The sequence below is a fragment of the Ochotona curzoniae genome, unplaced genomic scaffold (assembly GCF_017591425.1).
Source record: "Ochotona curzoniae isolate NIBS_2020 unplaced genomic scaffold, NIBS_Ocur_1.0 scaffold_1852, whole genome shotgun sequence".
Lineage (NCBI taxonomy): Eukaryota > Metazoa > Chordata > Mammalia > Lagomorpha > Ochotonidae > Ochotona > Ochotona curzoniae.
This window is the reverse complement of record NW_024467087.1, coordinates 59,411,799-59,432,877: the sequence shown is the minus strand read 5'-3', so window position 1 is coordinate 59,432,877 and position 21,079 is coordinate 59,411,799.

The window sequence follows — 21,079 nt, the reverse complement described above, 5'->3', positions numbered from 1 at the left end:
GGACTATGTTGAATAGCAGTGGTGATAGCGGGCTCCCTTGTCTTGTTCCAGATCGCAGTGGGAAGGGTTCTAGCTTTTCTCCATTCAGTATGATACTGGCATTGGGTTTTTCATAAATTGCTTTGATTATGTTGTGGATTTTCCCATCTATGCCTACTTTGGCTAGAGTTTTTAGCATGAAGAGGTGTTGGATTTTGTACGACAGTATATTTTAACTAATAAGAAATGGAAACTGATAGTCCCATAATATGTCACAGGAGCCTTCCTAGCCAGTCCAGAGTCTCAAGCTACTCTCAAGATTTAGCTTCAGGTCCTTATCTTCTTTCCAGGGGCAGATAGCCTTCAGAACACTTGCGCCTCCCCGTGCCTCCTCCAGAGTTCAGGACTCCCATGTAATTGTAGGTGGTGGCCACAGGGTTCTTCATTGCCCTCCCCTTTTCTCTTGCCTACTCTTCAGAGAGGCTGTGTGCTGAGTATGGGCCTGCTGGGTGGAGCAGTGTTCTGCTTCCCAGGCTTTGCACAGCCCAGGCTGCTCTCCCTGCCCTGTCTCTTTGTTGTCCCTCTCCTGTGCCTGGGCTTTGTCTGTTGCAGTAGCTGATGGTGGGCATGTACTTCCACTTCATAGTTGTCATCCTGAGGCCCAGACAGACATCCCCCACCCCACTGGCCATGTTGTACAAATATGGCTTTTCTGGCCCACCCAGGCCTGCTGAGTCAGAGCCTCCACCGAGGGGCTCAGAACCATGGGTTTTGTTAAATATCTGGGGATTCCAATGCATGCTAACATTCCAGAGTCATGCTGTGTGTCCTTGCTCCTTTTATCAGAGAAGCTATATAGCATCAGTTCCTATCCCTTCCTGCAAATCTCAGGGCATGGTATCCTAAAATCGGGTGATTTCATAGCTCTGGAGGTTGTGCTCTGAAACATCTGAAATATGTATTTAATTTTCTGACTGTCAGTAATTCAGTAGCATTTGCATATAAGTTTGATAACAGTTTGGATTAATGGAAAGACTGACTTTTAGGATGCTTGTTATCCAGCTGATTCATCAAGTAAGTGGATGCAGTGGAGCGAAAATGCACTATGTGACCTCAACCAGTGGCAATGCCTGTTCACTGGTGCCTTCTGCCTTCTTAGGGGGCAGATGCAAGGTTGTGCCATGAGACAGGCAAGCTTCTCTGCCCTGCTCTCAGTGCTTTAAGTAACATGTTCATGAGCAAGTGTACAGTATAGAGGGGCTTCAAAAGACAAAACACTAAGCAGCACACAGATCCCTTCTGCTGTGCGCTAAAAGCTGAAAAGAAGTTGAAAAACAAGTCCTGGGTATTGATTATGCATGGGCTGGTTACAAGTCAGAGATGTGAAGTTCTGTGCTGGGGAGTGAATGTAGAGTCAGGAAAGACTGGGTAAAGCAGCGGATCAGGAGAAATGAATGACTTGCAGCATGGTGTTTTCATGTCTCTCCCATAGACCTAGGAAGGAAAGAGCAAGTGCTAAAGCAGCTGAGAATGGACTGTGAGCACCTTAAAGCCTGGCTGGAGCGCATGCATGGTGACAGTGTGTGGGAGAGGAAGGTGCAACCTGCCCACAGCCATATTTTTAAAATCTGAAGCCAGCCTTAGCTCCCCGAGGCCTGGGACACTTGCTGCAAGACACCACCCCCAAGAACCAGGCATTGTGGTTTAGGGGCTAAGATGCCAGGCACCAAGTCTGACCCACTTCTGACCAGCATCCCACTAAGGCCTGCCATGACCCCTGGCCCGCATGACATAGGACAGCACATATCAGTCCCCAGTATTCAAGCCACTCTGCACACCTTAAAATATAAAGCAGCATGTTCCTCATACCCATAGATGCACAGCCAATACACAAGCCCAAGGAAAACCCAGCCAGCACACGTTGCACTATGCCATATCCACCCTGAGCACGTGTGGTGTGCCCTTGAGCATGTAGCTCAACTCCATCAAGAACAGCTTCCTGGGCTCACCCTGCTTCCACCACTGGAACCTACAGTGTGAACTCCCATTGTACTTATGAAGGATGCAGCAAAGCCTGGGCCAACTTCCCAGTCTTTATTCAAGAAAGACTGGGAGTCAGATAGCTTCTACCATCTCAGGCTGAGGGTCATGTGGTAGGCAATTCAGCTCTGGGCATGGCAGATCTGTCTGTCCTGTCTGCCCCCATGTCTGTAGTTACCATGCCAGAGATGTCCAACCTGGCCCTGGAGTCATACTCAGAGGGAGAACCCCCTGCCTGAGGTCCTCTGTGTTCTGGTCCATGTGAGAGGAGAGGACAGTTTGGGTCTCTCAGTGACAGGGGAAGCTTAGGGAAGGGAGGAGTATGGAGGTTTCCCACAGCATGAAGTTGTTTCACAGCTGCTTCAGGGAAACCCTGCCGGCCTGCACCCCTTGCCCTGCCAGAGGGAGGTTTCCATGTCCCCTTAAGCTGTAGGAAGCCTCAGTGTTTTCCAAGTGATTGGGATAGGATTGTCACAGGGTGCAAGGGCAGTTATAGGATATTAGGGCAGGCACCTGGTTCCGGGTATTCTGGGGAGCAGGATGAGATAGGGTGCAAAGATAGTCATGGGATGCAGGGTGCTCACCTGTGCTTACTGTCTCATGTGGCTGTCACCACCCTGAATGGGGCTCCCAGGAAGGGATGTGCACAGACCTATCTGGGGTGGTCAGCAGGTATCCCGCAGCTCTGGACTCAGACCCGGGCCTGAGCCGAACCCTGTGGCAGAAGCACAAAGGGCAGTGGTGGTCAGAGGACTGGCTCCAGGTGCCTTCAACTGGGCAGAGACGGAGTATACCCCAGTTTCACTTACCCCTGAGGGTTTCTGGATCCGATGGAAGTAGGGCTCTGCATTGGAATGAGGTGATCCTGGCTTCCTTCGGATAGAAGGTAGTAGGCCTGCTGGGAGGACAGTGCTAAAGAATGGCAACACGGTGGTGCCCTAGCCATTGTGGCAAGTTGACAAGGTAGTGCCTGGTTTTTGGAGGGGGTTGATGTGGGAGTCATGCCACTGTGCTGTATGTGTCTTCTGGGCATGTTGTATGTTGTGTATGCTGTGTCATGTTTCATGTGTGTTTGTTCATGTGTGCATACCCAGTATGTCTTATGTGTTCTGTCACCCATGTCTAGCGCTCCTGCTGCCCAGTGCCTGCACAAATGTGTTACTCCAAATCTGGCATGCACCCAGGGTTGGAATAAGTTCAGGTTGAAGTTGAGGTCATTTGGGGAACTATGGTCCTGAGGGATAGCCACCCCTCACATTGCCACCCCTTCCCAGGCAGTCCAAGTTCAGGAACTTCAGGTTCAGGCTGTAGGAGCAGATCTTCATGGTGATCAAGGACAAGCTGCTGAGCCCCATCAAGGCTAATGTGCACACCTTCCTGTGGGTGAGATGGGCAGATGGACTTACACCTGCCCAAGCTGGGGCTGGGACAAGGGGCGAGGCATTTCTAATGCCCCTGAGACCAAGGGTCAGTGATGCATTTGTTGACCCCTGCATTTGTTTTGTTTTGTTTCAATTTCTTTTTATTTTGAATTTTATTTTGATGTTTACATTAATTGATCAGGTTTGGAAGGGATCAGGGATGGGGCAAAGTGGGTGAGACCATTGTTTACATGTTTTTGTTCCTCTTCCTGTATCTGGGAGAAGGGTGGATACAAGGGGAGAAACCATGCCCTGCCTAACCACTGCCTCAGTGCCCAAGGATGGAGAACAGCCACCCGACGTCATCCCAGGATCCCCGTTTTGGATCATTTTCTGAGGGTTCTGCTCTTGTGCTTTTGATAGCTCTGAGATGCTATTGATATCTACCAGTGGGTGTCTATGGCCATACCACCCTGAACGTGTCTGATCTCATCTGATATCTACCAGTGGGTGTTATGAAGTGACCCAGCCTGGCCTGCCTGCCTCATATGTGACCCACACATAAGCAGGTGGGAGTGGCAACCTGGCCTGCTCTGGAATGCTGCTGGCCTTGGTTCTTGAACTCACCTGTTAGGGACTATCCCCTGACAAATGATTTCCTGAAGCTCCTCTATAAGGTCTCCTCCCAATGTCAGATCTTGTACACACTGTTGGGTCCTTGGCCCAGGCTGACTTAGTCCATCTCCTATCCTGGCAGGAGCAGTAGTCTTGCCCAACTGGCCCACACCCAATTCACATCTTACTGTTGGATGTTACAGCCCAGTCACACCTAGTCCATTACCAGACACAGCTTTTGCATGGCCCAGTAAGGACCAAGACCTATGCCAGCCTGTGCAATACCCACTCTGATTCTCAGAAACACCAGTGGGTGCTGGAATCTAGCCCAGTATGGTGTGCCCCAGACCCAGTCCACACACACACACCAGCATGTATTAGGCTGTTACCAAGCATCGACTACCCGCTTCCTTCAAATCTATGTATGATCAGTGGATGTTGTGGACCAGCCCACCCCAAACTGAATTCTTGGGTATGTCTGTGCTTACTCCAGGATTTGGAATGAGTTCTCCTTCCCTCATGCTGATTCCCAAGCAGATAAGGAGAGGGTTTCCTGGCTAGGACACAACCCCAAGAGACCCTTCCAAGAGTTATACTTGCACTGGGGCCTGCCTAATGTGGTCACCCTACCCCACTACCGACCCAGCCTGTGCCCACAGAGCTATGCATTCGGTCATGGACATATGGCCTGAGAGGATCTCCAGCCCAGGAAGGGCCTCCCCAATTGGCAGACTGCCCTGCAGCCAAAACCCCTGGTCCCCCTAGATGGCAGTGTTCTTCTGACCCCATCTCTTGCTGCTCTTGTCCCGCACCCGCAGTTTAAAGATCACAGAACTAGGCCTGGTGCGATAGCATAGTTGCTAAAGTCCTTGCCTTGCATGCCTGGGATCCCATATGGCTGCCGGTTCTAATCCTGGCAGATCTGCTTCTCGTCCAGTTCCCTGCCTGTGGCCCGGGAAAGCAGTCAAGGACAGCACAAAGCCTTGGGACACTGCACACACGTGGGAGACCCGGAAGAAGACCCTGGCTCCTGACTTTGGATTGGCTCAGCTCTAGCCATTGCAGCCACTTGGGGAGTGAATCATTGAATGAAAGATCTTCCTCTCTGTCTCTCCTCTTCTCTGTATATATGACTTTCCAATAAAAATTAAAAAAAAAATAAATCTTGAAAAAAAAAAATCACAGAACCTAGGGCCACCTCTCCACAGAGTTGTAGCACACTTATATCAGCCCCACCTCCCTCTGTGCCATTCTCCAATTCCAAGTCCTAGCCATAGATGTTCTTCTGGGCTGACTACATGGTGACGGACAGTCAGACAATTCTTTGGAAGCCAATCATTACCCAGGTGGACAACTCCAACATGGAGGGTTGGAGGGAGACCCATGGGGAAAACTGCATCTACTCAAATCAGCTTCACTCTGCTTTCAGGGGCCAATGCTATTCCCACCCCCACCTAATGACACCAATGCCTTCACCTACAGGCCATAGTCCCAGGTCAAATCTTCCAATACTAGAGAGTGGTAGAAACCATCAAGGCCCAGCTGCTGAGCACCCACAAAGAGCCTTGTAAGCCACACTGGCCAGGTCAGTAGCTGCTGAGTTGTGCTGGCCCTCTGCTTGTACCCCCAGCCCCCTGCCCTCCTGGCATTGGTGGAATTCCCTGCTCAGGAGGCTGGAGCCCAATCCCCAGCCAGCACACGATCAGGAGCAGACAGGCAGACACATGGTGGGAGCAAGGAGAACAAGCCAGCTGCACTTCTTGCTGTCATCCCCCCACCCCCAGTTTGGTGATCATGTCATGCCTAACACCTTCCTGGGGAAGGAATTTACTGTTCCTTATTTGGCAAGAGTCTGTACTGTGTACCAAACCTGGCCCTAGAATGGCAAACCTTGAGCGTACTATGGGACCATAGCATCCAGATCCTGTAGTTTAGGCCAGGTAAAAATGCAGGGTCACCAGTAGGGTAGATGGTAATGCTGGGAAGCTGACCAACACACATGACACCCTCAGAATGCCACTCAAACGCTGTGTATCAGGGGACCATGGGAACATGTCCTGGGCAGGGCAGTGTCAGGAGCAGCCCCTGACCCATCCCCAGTGAGGTTTAAGAAGGACACATAACCCTGCCCACTGGAGTGGGCTAAGTGTCCTGAACATGATGGATGCCTCTATCTTGGACCACACCAGGACACCAGAGGGCATGCAGGAAATGGGTCTGCCTAGCTCTGGGCCATCGCGATGCTTTCATGAGTCAATGGGACCAGGTTACATTGCCATGGGTCAGTAGCGTGGTGCAGTGGTATATCTCAGTCTGATGGATAAGTGAGGGTGGATCTTTTTCACCATATGTGGTTAGGTGCAGGCCTGCCGAGCATATCCTGATGCTGACCATGATGCGATATTTGCATGGCCTGTGCCTTTTAAGTGAACAGAGGAGGCACAGGGACAAGTCAGGAGCCTATAGATGGACAGGTTCATCCAACATCAGCCTATGGTCCTGATTCCTATACCAGGTGCTCCCAGAGAACCAATGACTGCCAGTGGCACAAGACACACCACGGGCCCCACCCCGATGGTGCACCACTTGGACCCTGTGAAGATGTTACACAGGTTGTGTTCACTGACCTTTGTGAGGAAGGCTTCCAACCAGCTAATCTGAGCACTGTGGGAACCTGTGCTGGCATCTGCAGCTGAATGGGGCTGGGGGGCATTCCCATGGGAGGGGAAGGGACCAAAGATTAGCTCTTCTGCTGGCTCACCTAGTGGTGTCTTGGGCAACAACATTGTGTCATAGTGTCATGATGTCAGGGAAGTAACATCATTTTGAGACCTATTGTTCAGAGGTAAAAGAATGTGTATTTCCTTAAGAAGCAGAACGACGGGCTCATGATAGTTTTGAAGGACTATGTTACTGTAATAATAGGGGAAGTCATTGGGGGATGGTAAATTGGGGAGGGTAGGAAATCCCTGAGCCTATGGAACTATATCAAAAAAAAATGTACTTCAAGTATAGACATTAAGTGACCTTCAAAGTCAACAGTTATGACTGTTAAAACCAGAAATGAAAAGACTTGAAGCACAATTCAGGTTGGAATTTCTCTAACAGTAAATATTGATCACTACCATCCATCTAATCAAAAAGCCCCTGGGATCCCTACTTTCATGCATGTACAGACTCTTGAGAAACCCTCCCCCACCTGTGGATTATGTGCAGCTGTCCTTAGTGCCTCCCTTGTGCTGACTTCACAAGGGCCATCACTTGTTCAAGTGCCTGTTGCATGCTGATTGGTCCATTTCTTACACTTATTTCATAAGTGGTTTTCCCCTTGTCATCCTTTTTTCTTTTCTTATCATGTGGCACAATTAAGATTGTGGGATAGATAATTTGTGGATCTCTGAGAGAGCAGTCAAAAGTGTTATTTATTAGATGAAAGCACAGAGGACTTCTGGCTAAAGTCAGCCACCTGACTGAGCTGGATTTTATATCCTTTTTTTTTTTTTTTTGTCCAGGGAAGCTTTAGGATGGTGGTACTGGCCCACCAGAGGCAGTAGGGACACAAGTGGCTGTGAAGGTGATTTTGAATGCAGGATGAGCATATCACGTGACTGCTGCAGATAAGTCACACATTCAACCACCTCGGTATCACGATGGAATTTGCCACAAATGACAACCTGTAGAACTACATCAAAGCACATGGGGGCTTGGAGGACAAGTCCAATGGCATATTGGTCCAGCTGCTGGAGGCAGTGGAGTACTGCCACAGCCAGCAGATAGTGCACCGAGATCTGAAGCTAGGGAACATGCTGCTAGATGCCAGTATGTGTGTCAAATGAGCAGACTTCGGATTGAGTTACAGGATCCCAGAAGGCAAAATGGTGAGTGCATCCTGCAGAACATTAGAGCTCAGTGCACTCGAATTGTTCCTGCCATGGCTCCATGATCCATTCTGAGCTGACATCTAGAGTGTCAGAATCATTCTTTACACAACGATCGCAGTAGACATGCCATTCAGTAGTTCAAACCCAGAGGAGCTGTGAGTTACATTCTATGTGGGATTGCATTCTGCCTGTCCAAGTTAGTTCAGACCTGGCAGAGTACTTAGAGTGCCTGCTCATGTGGGATCCCAGCCAGCGGCCCACACACAACACACAACAGCACTGGCCAGGGAGCACTACTGGCTTGAGCTGTGCCCATGAAGAATGAAGACCAAGACGAGCTTGCTGAGATTACCTATGTGCAGATCCTGGAGGTTCCAAAGGACCCTGAAGTACACTGCACCTGGAGGGTCTGGGGCTGTGGCAAGCCTCTAGGGAGATCTCACAATCCCTGGGCCTGGACTATTGAGACCAGGAACAAGTTCTGCCCTTGGAGAATTCGAAGCAGGCCAAGATTCCAGGTGCAGCCTGTCCATGCTATGCTTTGCACCAGCACTCTGGACTGTGTGGCTGCCAAGATCAAGCCTATCCTGCCCATCTGTGAGCCAACATCACCTCAGGGCCACCAGGAGCCTAAGCCTGAGTCCTTGGAGACTGTTCTTGCCTGTGTGGTTGGCTCTTCCTTGCCTGATCAGGAGCAGGAGGAAGTACCCAGGCCCTATCAAGCCCTACAGCCCCTTTCTGTGGACTTTACATCCTTTCCCAGTACCAGGAGCGGTGAGATCCAGGTCTCAGCAGCTGAGTCAATGGAGCCTGAGAGCCCAGCTGCTGTAATCCCTGTTGTCACCCCTCCACCCCCATCACTGGGGGCAATGAGGACCATGTGGAGGCAGAAGACACAGCAGCTGAGCCTGTGGATGCTGACACTTCAGCCACTGGCTCTTTTCTTAGCCAGGGTCAATGGCAGGGACTGGGCAAGAGGAATGGCAGCAAGCTCATCAGGTTCACTCCAGCCAGACACATCAGCCCTGGCATCCAGAACTGAAAGGTGGCCCACCACTAGACTTGGGGCAAACCAAGTGGCAAATAGAACTGCCTGTGGATTTTATTTTCCTTGAGCCTTGTGTGGGCATCTCATAACTGCTTTCATAGAAATTGGTCCCATGTGATAGTTGGGTCCCTGCATGTATACTGGCAGTGAGCACCAAGTTGGTTGTAATGTGGATCACATGGAAGGCCAACACTGTCCCCTATCAGTGATATGGAGAGTCCACAAAGGCTGCCCTAGAACTAGAGACTAGAGTGGTTTCCAAATGCAAGAGGGTTTTGGAAAGGAAGGAGGGAAGGAGGGTAAGGTTGGGACAAGGGAAGAAAAAGAAGGTGGGAGGGGTGGAGTGAGGAAATGGAGAACAGGAAGGGAAAGAGTGGGAAGGGGAAAATGGGGAGGGGAAGGAGCAGGGAGGGGAAGGAGCAGGGAGGGGAAGGAGATCTAGTGTTCTCTGTACTGTGGCTCCTCTTGATTGGCCATGCCAGGTTGTATAGGGGCTGACTGGCCGCAGGCTTGGGTCTGGAGGAGGCTTGGCCTCTGCAATGTGCCCTGGGGTGAGCAGGCTGCTGGTCCCCCAAAAGACCAACAGCCTCTATCTTGGAGATAGGCCCAAGGTCTGTTCTAACCCCTGAAGGCCACCCTGGGGCAGAAGCAGCTGATGGTGCAGGCAGACCAGGTTTTGTCCATCACAACTCGGCCCCCTTCAGCAGTGGCGGGGTCATGTGTATGCTGTATATGGGGGTAGATCCCTGTGTGGGTGGGGACAGGGCCCTGTGAGGCGTTGTGGAGGCAGTGAGCTGTAAATGATGAGAAGGGGTGAGGGGTGGAGTCTTGTCAGTGTTACAGGCGGGGAGGGGCGGCTTGTAAGTATTGTACACAAGGATGGGGCAGCAGTAGGGGTGGGGCCATGAGAACTCCAGGTACAAGGGGCAGGGTCATGTAAAAATTGGGCAGGTATACCGTGTTCACACCCTCTGGACAGCCCCAAGGTCAGCTGTGATATTCCTGGGCAAGGACCAACTGGAAACTGCTGCTTCCACCTGCAGACTATAAAGATATTGTCTATTCCCAACATAGCTCTTGACCTTTCAGTGAAGTGTTCTTTTGCTGTTGACTTACATATATATATATATATATAATGTGTAATTCTTACATAATTTATAATGTATATCATTTAAATAATTTTATATATTATATATTGTTTTAGCTTTTTTTTTTTGGTTTTTTAAAATAAATTTTTAGTTTGAATTTTGAATCATGTGGTACAATTTTGTGTAGGCTGGGATTCCCCCCCAAACTCCCACCCCCATCAGATTTTTCCCATTTTGTTACAATGGTGTAGTCCTTCATAAGGAATCATAATTCTATCAGTCTTTTATTTAAATGTACCCCGACATTGTTGGTACAGACAATGTCAGACAGTTCAGCATCCCATTGTCTAAACATGTCCAACAGTTTCATTGGAAATCCATCTTCCATCTGGATGCAGGGATGCATGTTCTATTATACCCTGATGTCTGTATATGATAGACCCCAGTACTCCATCACTATACATTACCATAAGTGAGAAGCCATGAAACAAAGTCAACAACTGGTATGAATTAGAAGAGCCACATCAACAACAACATCAAGAACAAATTACAGAGGGGTTTTAAGATGGCCGACGTAGGAGGAAGGCTGTGAGGGAGCGTCCACTGAGAGAGGGATAGAACGCTACAGAAGCAGCAAAGAGGAACAGCAGGGAACCGCAGGGAGAGGTCCGTGAAGCTCCCTGGGACAGTGTGGAGCCAAAAAGATCCACACAACTTGGAAGAACAACGAGAATGGAGCAGGGCAAAGGTAGAGAAACCGACATCCCACTCCAGACCTGCTGAGTCACTTTTGAAAATGGCCTGACGGGAGACGCGGCCAGCTCGGAGACAGGGAAATCGGAGGGATCGTCGCCTGTGGAGTTCTTCAACAGCAGCAGAGGCAGACTGCAGCAGCCGGACATTGGGTGAGCTAGGGGCTAACAACAGCCACCGCATTCCCCACCCCCTGCTGAGGTTCCAGCCTCTGAGTACACAGGGCAAGCAACCTGAGGCTGTCAGGTCTGTGCCTTGGGAACTACGCACAGTGGTATTGGTGGCTGAGAAGGCCCCAGGAAAGCGCCTCAGATATTCCTGCGCTGAGGGGGCCAGTGCATCTCAGTGCGCAGAGGCTGCTGGCGAGGGTCTGGAATCCCCCACACCCTACCTGGTGGGTGCGCGAGAACACCAGGAGGACTCTGAACGGTGGGCAGCCCCGCCTGCAGCAGCCGCGTCTGCAGCGCAGGTGTCAGGTGTCAGGAGGGCTCTGAGCTCTGGGAAGTGTAGCGCTGTGTGTCCCTGACACGCAGGTACCACTCCCATAGTGTGAACTGCTCACTCCTCGCCTCCCACCCTGCAGTTCTGAGCGTGGGTGACCCACCAGGAGAGCTCTGAAAACTCCTGCACCACACTGACACGGTGCGAACCTGCCGTGAAGTCATTATAACAGGGCGCCTGGGCCACTCCTCCGCTAAGGGCCTGTGTGGGGGAGCCACACGGGAGCAGGGGCTCTGAACACCCACACACCACAAGTGGTGGAATCACTGCACAAGAGCCACGCCTGGAAAGTGCCTCACCCACAGTCCCGGGTGTGGGAGACGCACCAGGTGGGCTCTGAAAAACCCTGCAGTCCCTGACACGGAGAACGCAGGGAGAAAGCACATAAAACCTTCTACGCCCTGTGGATTCCCGTGCAGGGGGCACACCCAGAGAGCGCCTCCATCCCCCTACGCCCTGGGGTGTCACACCTGTAGAAGAGGTGCCCAGAGTGCGCCTGGAATCCACTGGGCCCCCAAGGTGGTGCTCTACAGCCCCGGGCCCTGAGAACGCACCAACGGTGCCTTGAAAATTACCATGCCCGGCAACACCACGCCTGCAGGCTCCAATCTCTACAGGAAAGCACCTGACAGCCCTTCAACACACGGGTCCATTTGCCCCACCAGAATACACCAACGCAATGGGAAAAACCACCAGAAAGAGTTGTGCTCCAGATGAAAGAGCCAGCACCCCACCAAATAAGGGCCAAAAGCCATTATCAATATCGGAGATGCGAGATGAAGACATGGAAGAGTTACCAGCAAAGGAATTGATGAAAATAATGCTAAAATTTCTCAGAGATGTGGACACGAAGCTGGAAGACCTCCAGAACCGCATAATCACCGAAATACAACAAATCAAAACCAAACTGGATGCCCAAGATAATAAAATTGAAAGCCTCATCAACAGAATAAATGCGGCAGAGGAAAGGATCTCTGAAACAGAAGACATGCAAAATGAAGGTGCCCAGCTAGTTAAACAGCTGGAGACAAACCTCAGCAAAACTAATAAAATGATGCAAGAGATGAAGGATTACCTTAGAAAATTGAATATTCGGATCATCGGCCTCCCCGAGGGAGTAGAAAGAGAATCTGGGATGCAAGCAGTGCTTGACGAAATTATACAGGAAAACTTCCAAAACACTTGGAACACGAATCCACCCCGCATACAGGATGGACAGAGAACTCCCAACAGACATGATCCAAAGAGATTTTCACCCAGACACACGGTGCTCAAGTTCTACTCCAATGAAGACAAAGAAGGAATCCTGAGACAAGTACGAAGTAGAGAAAAGATCACATATAGGGGAAAACCCATCAGAATCACTGCTGACTTCTCCGAAGAGACCCTACAAGCAAGGAGAGAATGGACAAAGATCTTCCAAGTCCTGAAACAAAACAACTGTCAACCAAAAATAATCTACCCAGCAAAGATCTCATTTGTATATGAGAACGAAATCAGATACTTTAATAGCAAAGAAAAACTAGAAGAATATGTCTACACAAAACCAGCTCTCCAAAGTCTCCTTAGAAATGCGCTAGTCCCGGACAAAAAGGAGGCAAATCACAAACAAAGTTGGCAAATAAGAAGGTCTCCAAACTAAAGGCCGCACAAACAAGACAATTACATAGACAACAACACACACACAACACAATCACATGGCAGGACAAAATTGCAACCTCTCAATTTTAACTCTCAACACAAATGGTCTAAATTCACCAATCAAAAGACAGAGATTAATAGAATGGATCATCAAACAAGACCCAACCATCTGTTGCCTACAAGAAACGCATCTAACCAGAAAGGATGCAAAGAAACTGAAAGTGAAGGGATGGAAAAAGATATTTCACGCCAATAGACGAGAAAAAAAAGCTGGGGTAGCTATCCTAATCTCAGACGAGATAGATTTCATTCTAACTAACATCAAAAGAGACAGGGAAGGCCATTTTATACTGGTGAAAGGAATGATCCATCAAGAAGCAATCACCATCATTGATGTTTATGCACCGAATTTTAATGCACCTAGTTACGTAAAGTAATTACTTACAGACTTAAGGGAAGACTTAGATACACGCAGAATTCTTGTAGGTGATCTCAACACACCTCTAACAACAATGGACCGGTCTACGAAACAAAAACTCAACAAAGAAACAACAGAGCTCACACAAACAATAGAACAACTGGACTTAGTAGAGATATATAGAACTTTTTATCCTAAGGCCACAGACTATACATTCTTCTCAGCGGTGCATGGCACCTTCTCCAGAATCGACCACATGATAGGACATAAAGCGAATCTAAACAACTTCCAAAACATTAGTATCATACCATGTACCCTCTCAGACCACCATGGGATGAAACTGGAAATCAACAACTCAAAACTCTCCAGGAAATATAGACACTCTTGGAAATTGAACAATATGCTATTAAACGAACAATGGGTCAGAGAAGAAATTAAAGATGAGATCAAAACATTTATGGAAACCAATGAAAACTCTGATACAACATTCCAAAACTTGTGGGACACCGCCAAAGCAGTGCTACGAGGTAGATTCATCGCAATCGGAGCGCATGTCAAGGCCCAAAAAAGACGCCAAATACAGGAACTAACCTCACACCTCCAGGATCTGGAAAAACAGCAGCAGAAGAGTCCCACGCACAATAGGAAACAAGAAATCATCAAAACAAGGGAGGAGATAAACCAAATAGAAATCAAAAAAACTATACATAAAATCAACAAATCAAAAAGTTGGTTTCTTGAGAAAATAAACAAAATAGACACTCCACTGGCCCGATTGACCAAAAAAAACAAGAGAAAGTGAGAATCAATAGCATTAAAGATGAAAAAGGCAACATAACAACAGACACTGCAATCATTAAGAAAATAATTAGAAATTACTACAAAGAACTGTACTCCCACAAATTTGAGGACCACCAAGAAACAGAAAAGTTCTTGGACTCCCACCACTTACCAAAACTCAGTCCGGAGGCAACTGCAGAATTAAATAAACCCATAACTGAGGTAGAGATTGAAACAGTCATCAAGGATCTCCCAACGAAAAAAAGCCCAGGCCCAGACGGCTTCACTACAGAATTCTACAAAACATTCCGAACAGAACTAACCCCAATCCTCTACAAGCTCTTCCAAACAATAGAGGAGGAAGTAACCCTCCCAAACTCATTCTATGAAGCCAACATCACCTTAATCCCAAAACCGGACAGAGAACCATCAGAGAAGGAAAACTACAGACCTATTTCTCTGATGAACATTGATGCTAAAATTCTCAACAAAATCCTAGCCAATAGAATTCAAAAAATCATCAGACAGATCATTCATCCGGATCAAGTAGGATTCATCCCTGGAATGCAGGGATGGTTCAACATTCGGAAATCCATAAATGTTATAAACCATATCCAAAAACTGCAAAACAAGAACCACATAATAGTTTCAATAGATGCAGAAAAAGCTTTCGACAAAATCCAACACCTCTTCATGCTAAAAACTCTAGCCAAAGTAGGCATAGATGGGAAAATCCACAACATAATCAAAGCAATTTATGAAAAACCCAATGCCAGTATCATACTGAATGGAGAAAAGCTAGAACCCTTCCCACTGCGATCTGGAACAAGACAAGGGTGCCCACTATCACCACTGCTATTCAACATAGTCCTAGAGGTACTTGCAGAGGCCATAAGACAAGAAAAAGAAATCAAAGGCATACGTATAGGAAACGAAGAAGTCAAGCTTTCACTATATGCAGATGACATAATCCTATACATAGAAAAACCAGGAGACTCAATACAGAAACTTGTAGAACTTATACGAGAGTTTGGCAGAGTGGCGGGGTACAAAATTAACGAACGAAAATCAACAGCCATAGTGTACGCAAATAACACCAAGATGGAAGAAGATCTAACCAACAGGATACCATTCAAAATAGCAGAGAGAAGTATGAAGTATTTGGGAATAAATCTAACCAAAAGCGTAGGAGACCTATTCGAAGAAAACTACAAACTATTTAAAAAGGAAATTGAACAAAACCTCAAAAGATGGAATAACATCCCGTGCTCCTGGATAGGCAAAATCAATATCATTAAAATGTCTATACTACCACAAGCAATATACATTTTCAACGCAATTCCAATCAAATTGCCCAAAACATTCTTCACGGAACTGGATACAATGATTCAAAAGTTCATCTGGAAACACAAAAAACCACGAATAGCTAGAACCATCCTGAAAAATAAGAAGTTAGCAGGGGGAATCACAATCCCGGACCTCTGGACATACTATAGAGCAGTGGTTATCAAAACAGCCTGGTACTGGCACAAAGACAGAAAGGAAGATCAATGGAATAGAATAGAAGCACCAAAAGGGAACCCACACAAATACAGCCAATTAATCTTTGACAAAAAGACCAATGACAGTTCAAGCAAGTGGGAAGGCCTCTTTAGTAAATGTTGTTGGGACAACTGGCTGATAGCCTGTAGAAACAAAAAGATAGACCCACATCTATCACCATACACTAAGATCCAATCTACATGGATAAAAGACCTAAACCTACATCCAGAAACCTTCAAACTCTTGCAAGAAAATGTAGGAACTACCCTGCAAGACCTAGGAGTAGGTTCCGACTTTCTAAGAAGGACACCAAAAGCAATAGCAGTTGAGAACAGAATAAACAAATGGGACCTCATCAAACTAAGAAGCTTCTGTACAGCAAGGGAAACAATCAACAAAGTAAAAAAGCAACCCACAGAGTGGGAGAAGATCTTTGCACATGATATAGGCAATAGGGGGCTAATTTCCAGGATATACAAAGAACTTCAAAACAACCAAAAAACAACCAAAACAAAACAACAACAACCAAAACAAACAAGCCACTCAAGAAATGGGCACGGGAAATGGGCAAACATTTCACAAAGGAACAAGTCCAAATGGCAAACAAACATATGAAAAAATGTTCCAGCTCCCTAGCAATAAGGGAAATCCAAATTAAAACATCGATGAGGTACCACCTAACACCAGTAAGATTGGCCCACATAAACAAGAACACCAACGACGCTTGCTGGCTAGGATGCAGGGAAAAGGGAACCCTACTCCACTGCTGGTGGAGCTGCAAATTGGTACAGCCTTTATGGAAATCAGTCTGGAGTACACTCAAACAACTCAAAATCTGCATACCATATGACCCAGCAATAGCACTCCTAGGAATATATCCAAAACACCTGTTTTACGACAAGCCAACATGCATCCCTATGTTCATTGCAGCACAATCAGTAATTGCAAAAACATGGAAGCAACCGAAATGCCCATCAGCAGAAGATTGGATAAGAAACCTTTGGTTCATCTACTCCATGGAATACTACTCAGCTATTAAAAAAAACAAAATGCAGTTCTTTGTGGCTAAATGGGCACAACTGGAAACTATAATGCTAAGGGAAATGAGTGAATCCCAAAAGGTTAGATACCACATGTTTGCCTTGATTTAACCTGTAATTTTTTGTTTGGTTGTTTGTTATTTTTTGAACCTGTCATTGATACTGTCTCAACCCAGAGGTTTCGAAGAATGGAACTTGCATTATTTTTAACATATTGTTTACCCAATACTATGTCAATTAATTCCATAATGTTGTATATTGATACTGAGGCCTTGTTGGGGCTTTTAACTGACCGGATCTTTACTCTGTTAGACCTATCTTCAGACCATAGAAGGTCTCCCCAAGAGGCCACTGAACTTATCTGGACAATAAGACGCTGAACTTTATGCTAGGCATGTGTTTGCAAGCAATGAATCTCAACTGAACTTGAACTATGGTTATGCAACAAGGTGGAGGAATCCACCATGGGGGGAGGGGTATGGGAGGGGTGGGGGGAATCCCCAGCGCCTATAAAACTGTACTACATAATACAATGTAAGCAACAATAATAAAAAAAAAAAAACAAATTACAGTACCATGAGAGAAAAAAAAAAAAAAAAGCACCACTGAGTAACCAACACATGGGTGACACAAAGGAAACACAGTAGTCTCTTGGGAAAAATGATGCCAACATATATTTCATGAGCCCGTGATGAATTCGACTAGAGAAAAGAGATTATTGGGAATGAACCAAACCGAAATTAAAAACATCAAAACACATGGGATACAGCCAAAAAAGCAAGCAAACAATAAAAAAAAACAAAAGGATGGATCGGACTATTGGAGTTACATTTTCCATGTTGGTTTCCTTATGTAAGAGAGAATATATGGTATTTGCTCTTTCGTGATTGACACATTTCACTGAGCATAATGGTCTTTAGTTGGGACCACCTGGTTGTAAATAGGCCACAAACAGGAAACTGGATGGGAAGTGGGGCAGCTGGGACATGCAGGGTGCCAGGGCTTACAGACACAGAATTAGGCTGCTATACCATCACACAGCACCTCTTACCCTTCTTTTTAAATTAATTTTAGTCCTATCGCTTCTTGTCCTTTTGGCTAAGATCAAGTGTAAAATTAATTTCAGTGCAAACAATCTGGCTTTTTCTTTGTGTATTTTGAGTTTTCTCTGCTAATTTTTTGCAGCACTTCTTGATGTCAGTATTTAGCTGATTAGAAAAAAATGTATTTGTGTGTGTGTGTGTATGTGTGTGTGTGTGTAGCTTAAGCTGCCTCTTGGAACGCTGGCATCCCCTGGCACTGTTACAGCCCTCAGTGCATCTAACCCAACTTCTGCCTAACGCATCCTGAGAGGCAGCAACTCTCACCGGAGACCCAGGTGGAGCTCCCGGCTCCTGGTGCCAGTCTGGCCTAATGACAACCAAGGTGGGCATCTGAGAAGCGAACCTTCTCTCGCTAAGGTAACTAACTACCTTTTAAAAACAAAACAAAAAAGCTAAAAGGAAACACACACCTTTATTGCTCTCTGTTCCTGGTCTACAGCCCATGTTTCCCCTCGGGATCCTGCCTGGGAGAACCCACCCCCCATTCCGCTTGCCTGTTGCTGTGTAGTCTCGCCGTGGTTGCCCTGCTAACCCAAGGGGTGTCTGTAACTGCTGCTTAGAATGCAGCCACACGGGGAAGCTCTTTGGTCATCGTGGCATCTATAATCGTATGCGCTGAAGTCAGGGAACGTGACCTGTGTAATTGCCGATCCTTTGACCTGTACCATTAGGGGCAGGAGCCGGGCTGCCTCCCCTCCTTAACTCCCACAGTGAGCAAGGTCACCGTGCTGGCCCATTGAGACTTCCACGCGCCCCTCACAGCCCTGACAGGTCTTCAAGTGCACCCCAGCCAAGCAGTGTGCCCTCATCAAAAAGTTGAACTTCTAACAAATGTAGCTTACAGGTCTAAATGGCCCACGTGCTTGCTGACAAGTGGAACAGTCTTTTTTTAAAATTAATTAATTAATTTATTTTCACATTTTATTATTATTGCTATCATTTTACGATACAGCTCCATATTCCCTTATCCCTTCCCCAATTCCCCCCCCCCCCCAGTTCCTTTATATCATTTCTAACATATAGTTCTTCATACTCAGTCATATGTTTCTCATTGCGGGCATGGACAATGGCAGAGAGTCCAGAATCCTATTGTCAAAATATAATATAAACAGTTTCACTATAAGTCCATCTTTGTCTGGAAACAGAGATGCATACCACACTGCATCTTCACATCTGGTTGTTAGTCTCCATTACATGACTACTGTACATTCCCTTAAATGAAAAGTTGTGATACAAAATCAACAATAGAAAGAAAAATAGAAATTTACAATGGAATGAAGTTAAATGACATGTTACTATATATGACAGTCTCCTTTACACAACTGCTATACCTTCCCTTAAATGAAGAGCCACAAAACAAAATCAACTTCCGGGAGAAAAAGGAAATTAACAACACCAAGAAGTTAAACAACATGCTATTAGATGTCCAACGTATAGCTGAAGAAGTGAAAATCAAGAAACTTCTTGAAGAAAATGATGCCACTGTATGATCTACGAGTAATTGAATGATCCAATCAGAAGAAAGTGTCCCAAAGAGATGAAACCAACAGAAAACAACAAAACCCATGTGATATAGTTTCCGCTGATCTTTGTTGGAGTGTGTCTCCTCCCGACAATAAACAGACAGGTTTTGTTTTTTAATCCAGTCTATTAATCTATGATGTTTGATTGAGCTTAAGGCATTTACATTTAGAGTTAAATATACATAGCTGGTACTTTGGTCCTGTCATTTTAGGAATGGGTTGTTCATTGGTTTAGTCTTCTGTTGTCATTTTACTGGGATGTTCTTCCCATTTGCCTTTGGTTTTGGTACATGCTATTCCTCTTCTCCGTCACGAGGATATCTTGAAGTATCATTTGTAGGGCAGGTTTGAAAGAGGCAAATTCTTTTAGCTTTTCTTTACTCTGGAAGAATTTTATTTCATTTTCAAAGATAAAAGAAAGTTTTGCTGGGTATGTTATCCTAGGCCGACAATTTTTTTCTTTTAGAATCTGGAATATGTCACTCCATTCTCTTCTTGCCTGTAGAGTTTCCTGTGAGAGATCTCCTGTGAGCTTAATTGGCATTCCTTTATATGTCAATTGATGTTTTTCACGTGCACATTTAAGGATCTTTTGCTTATGTCCAATTGAAGAGAGCTTGATAATCATGTCTTGGTGAAGATCGCTTTTGATCAAGCCTGTTGGGAGTTCTGTGTCCTTCCTGGATCTTGTTTCCCAATTCTTTCTCCAGATTAGGGAAATTTTCCTTGATTATTTCATTAAATACATTTGCAAACTCAGAGTCTCTTTCTGCACCTTCCGGGACTCCCATAACTCTTACATTTGGCCTCTTAATAGTGTCTTTCAATTCTCGAATACTTTTTTTGGCCTGATCCAGCTCTACTTCCAGCTTTTTGCTTGCTTCCCCCTGGTGACAGGAGATATCTGCCAATTTTGATATTTTTTCTTCTGCTTGCTTCATTCTATTTTGGAGACTCTCCACTGTACTTTTAATTTGCTCTACTGTGTTCTTAATTTCTGATATTCCAGTCTTGATTTGCTTTACTGCTTCCTTAAATTCTTTGAACTCTTGCATTAACTTCTCATTTTTGACCAGAATCTTTAAAATGAGTCTTATGGATTCTGTGTCCACCATTTTCTCAATGTCTTCCTCAGTTAACTCTGAGGTTGCCAAAGGGTTTTGGTCCTTTGCAGGGGAGTTTTCAGTAATACTCATTGTGCTTCTGTCTCTTCTTTTGCTCTTGATCATTGTACTTCTCGTTAGCAGAGTCTTCTTCTTGGGGCAGGTTTCTAAGCTGTGTGACCCACAGGTCTACAATGCGATTTTACTTATTGCAGTTGGTACACAACTTTTTGCTTGCAGCCACTTGTGCCACAACCTCCAGCGAGTTCCAGGTCTGGGTTATTAAGTCAGATTTCCACCATGGTCACAACAGCCCCAGCTCTTGGCTCACCACTCTCCACCTCCTGTGATACAGTGCTGAGGCTGCACTGTTGTCTCTGCAACCTTTCTCCCACTTCTGGTTGGAGTGGGTTCCAACCAGACACCAGGTGTACTATCTAGTTAGGTTGTTGGTGGTGCTGATCTTGTTGGAACTTGTTAGATGTTAGTTCTGGGTGCCACACGGACCTGTTTTGACCAGTATGATTCCACAGTCGGTATTATTTTCCTGCGGGACCTCAGCGAGTTCTCTCGAGCTCAGCACATGCACAGTTCACTGTTGTCCCTGCAGTCCCAAAGCTATTGCCACAGTGCGCAAAATGGCGCCCCATGTGCTACCACCAT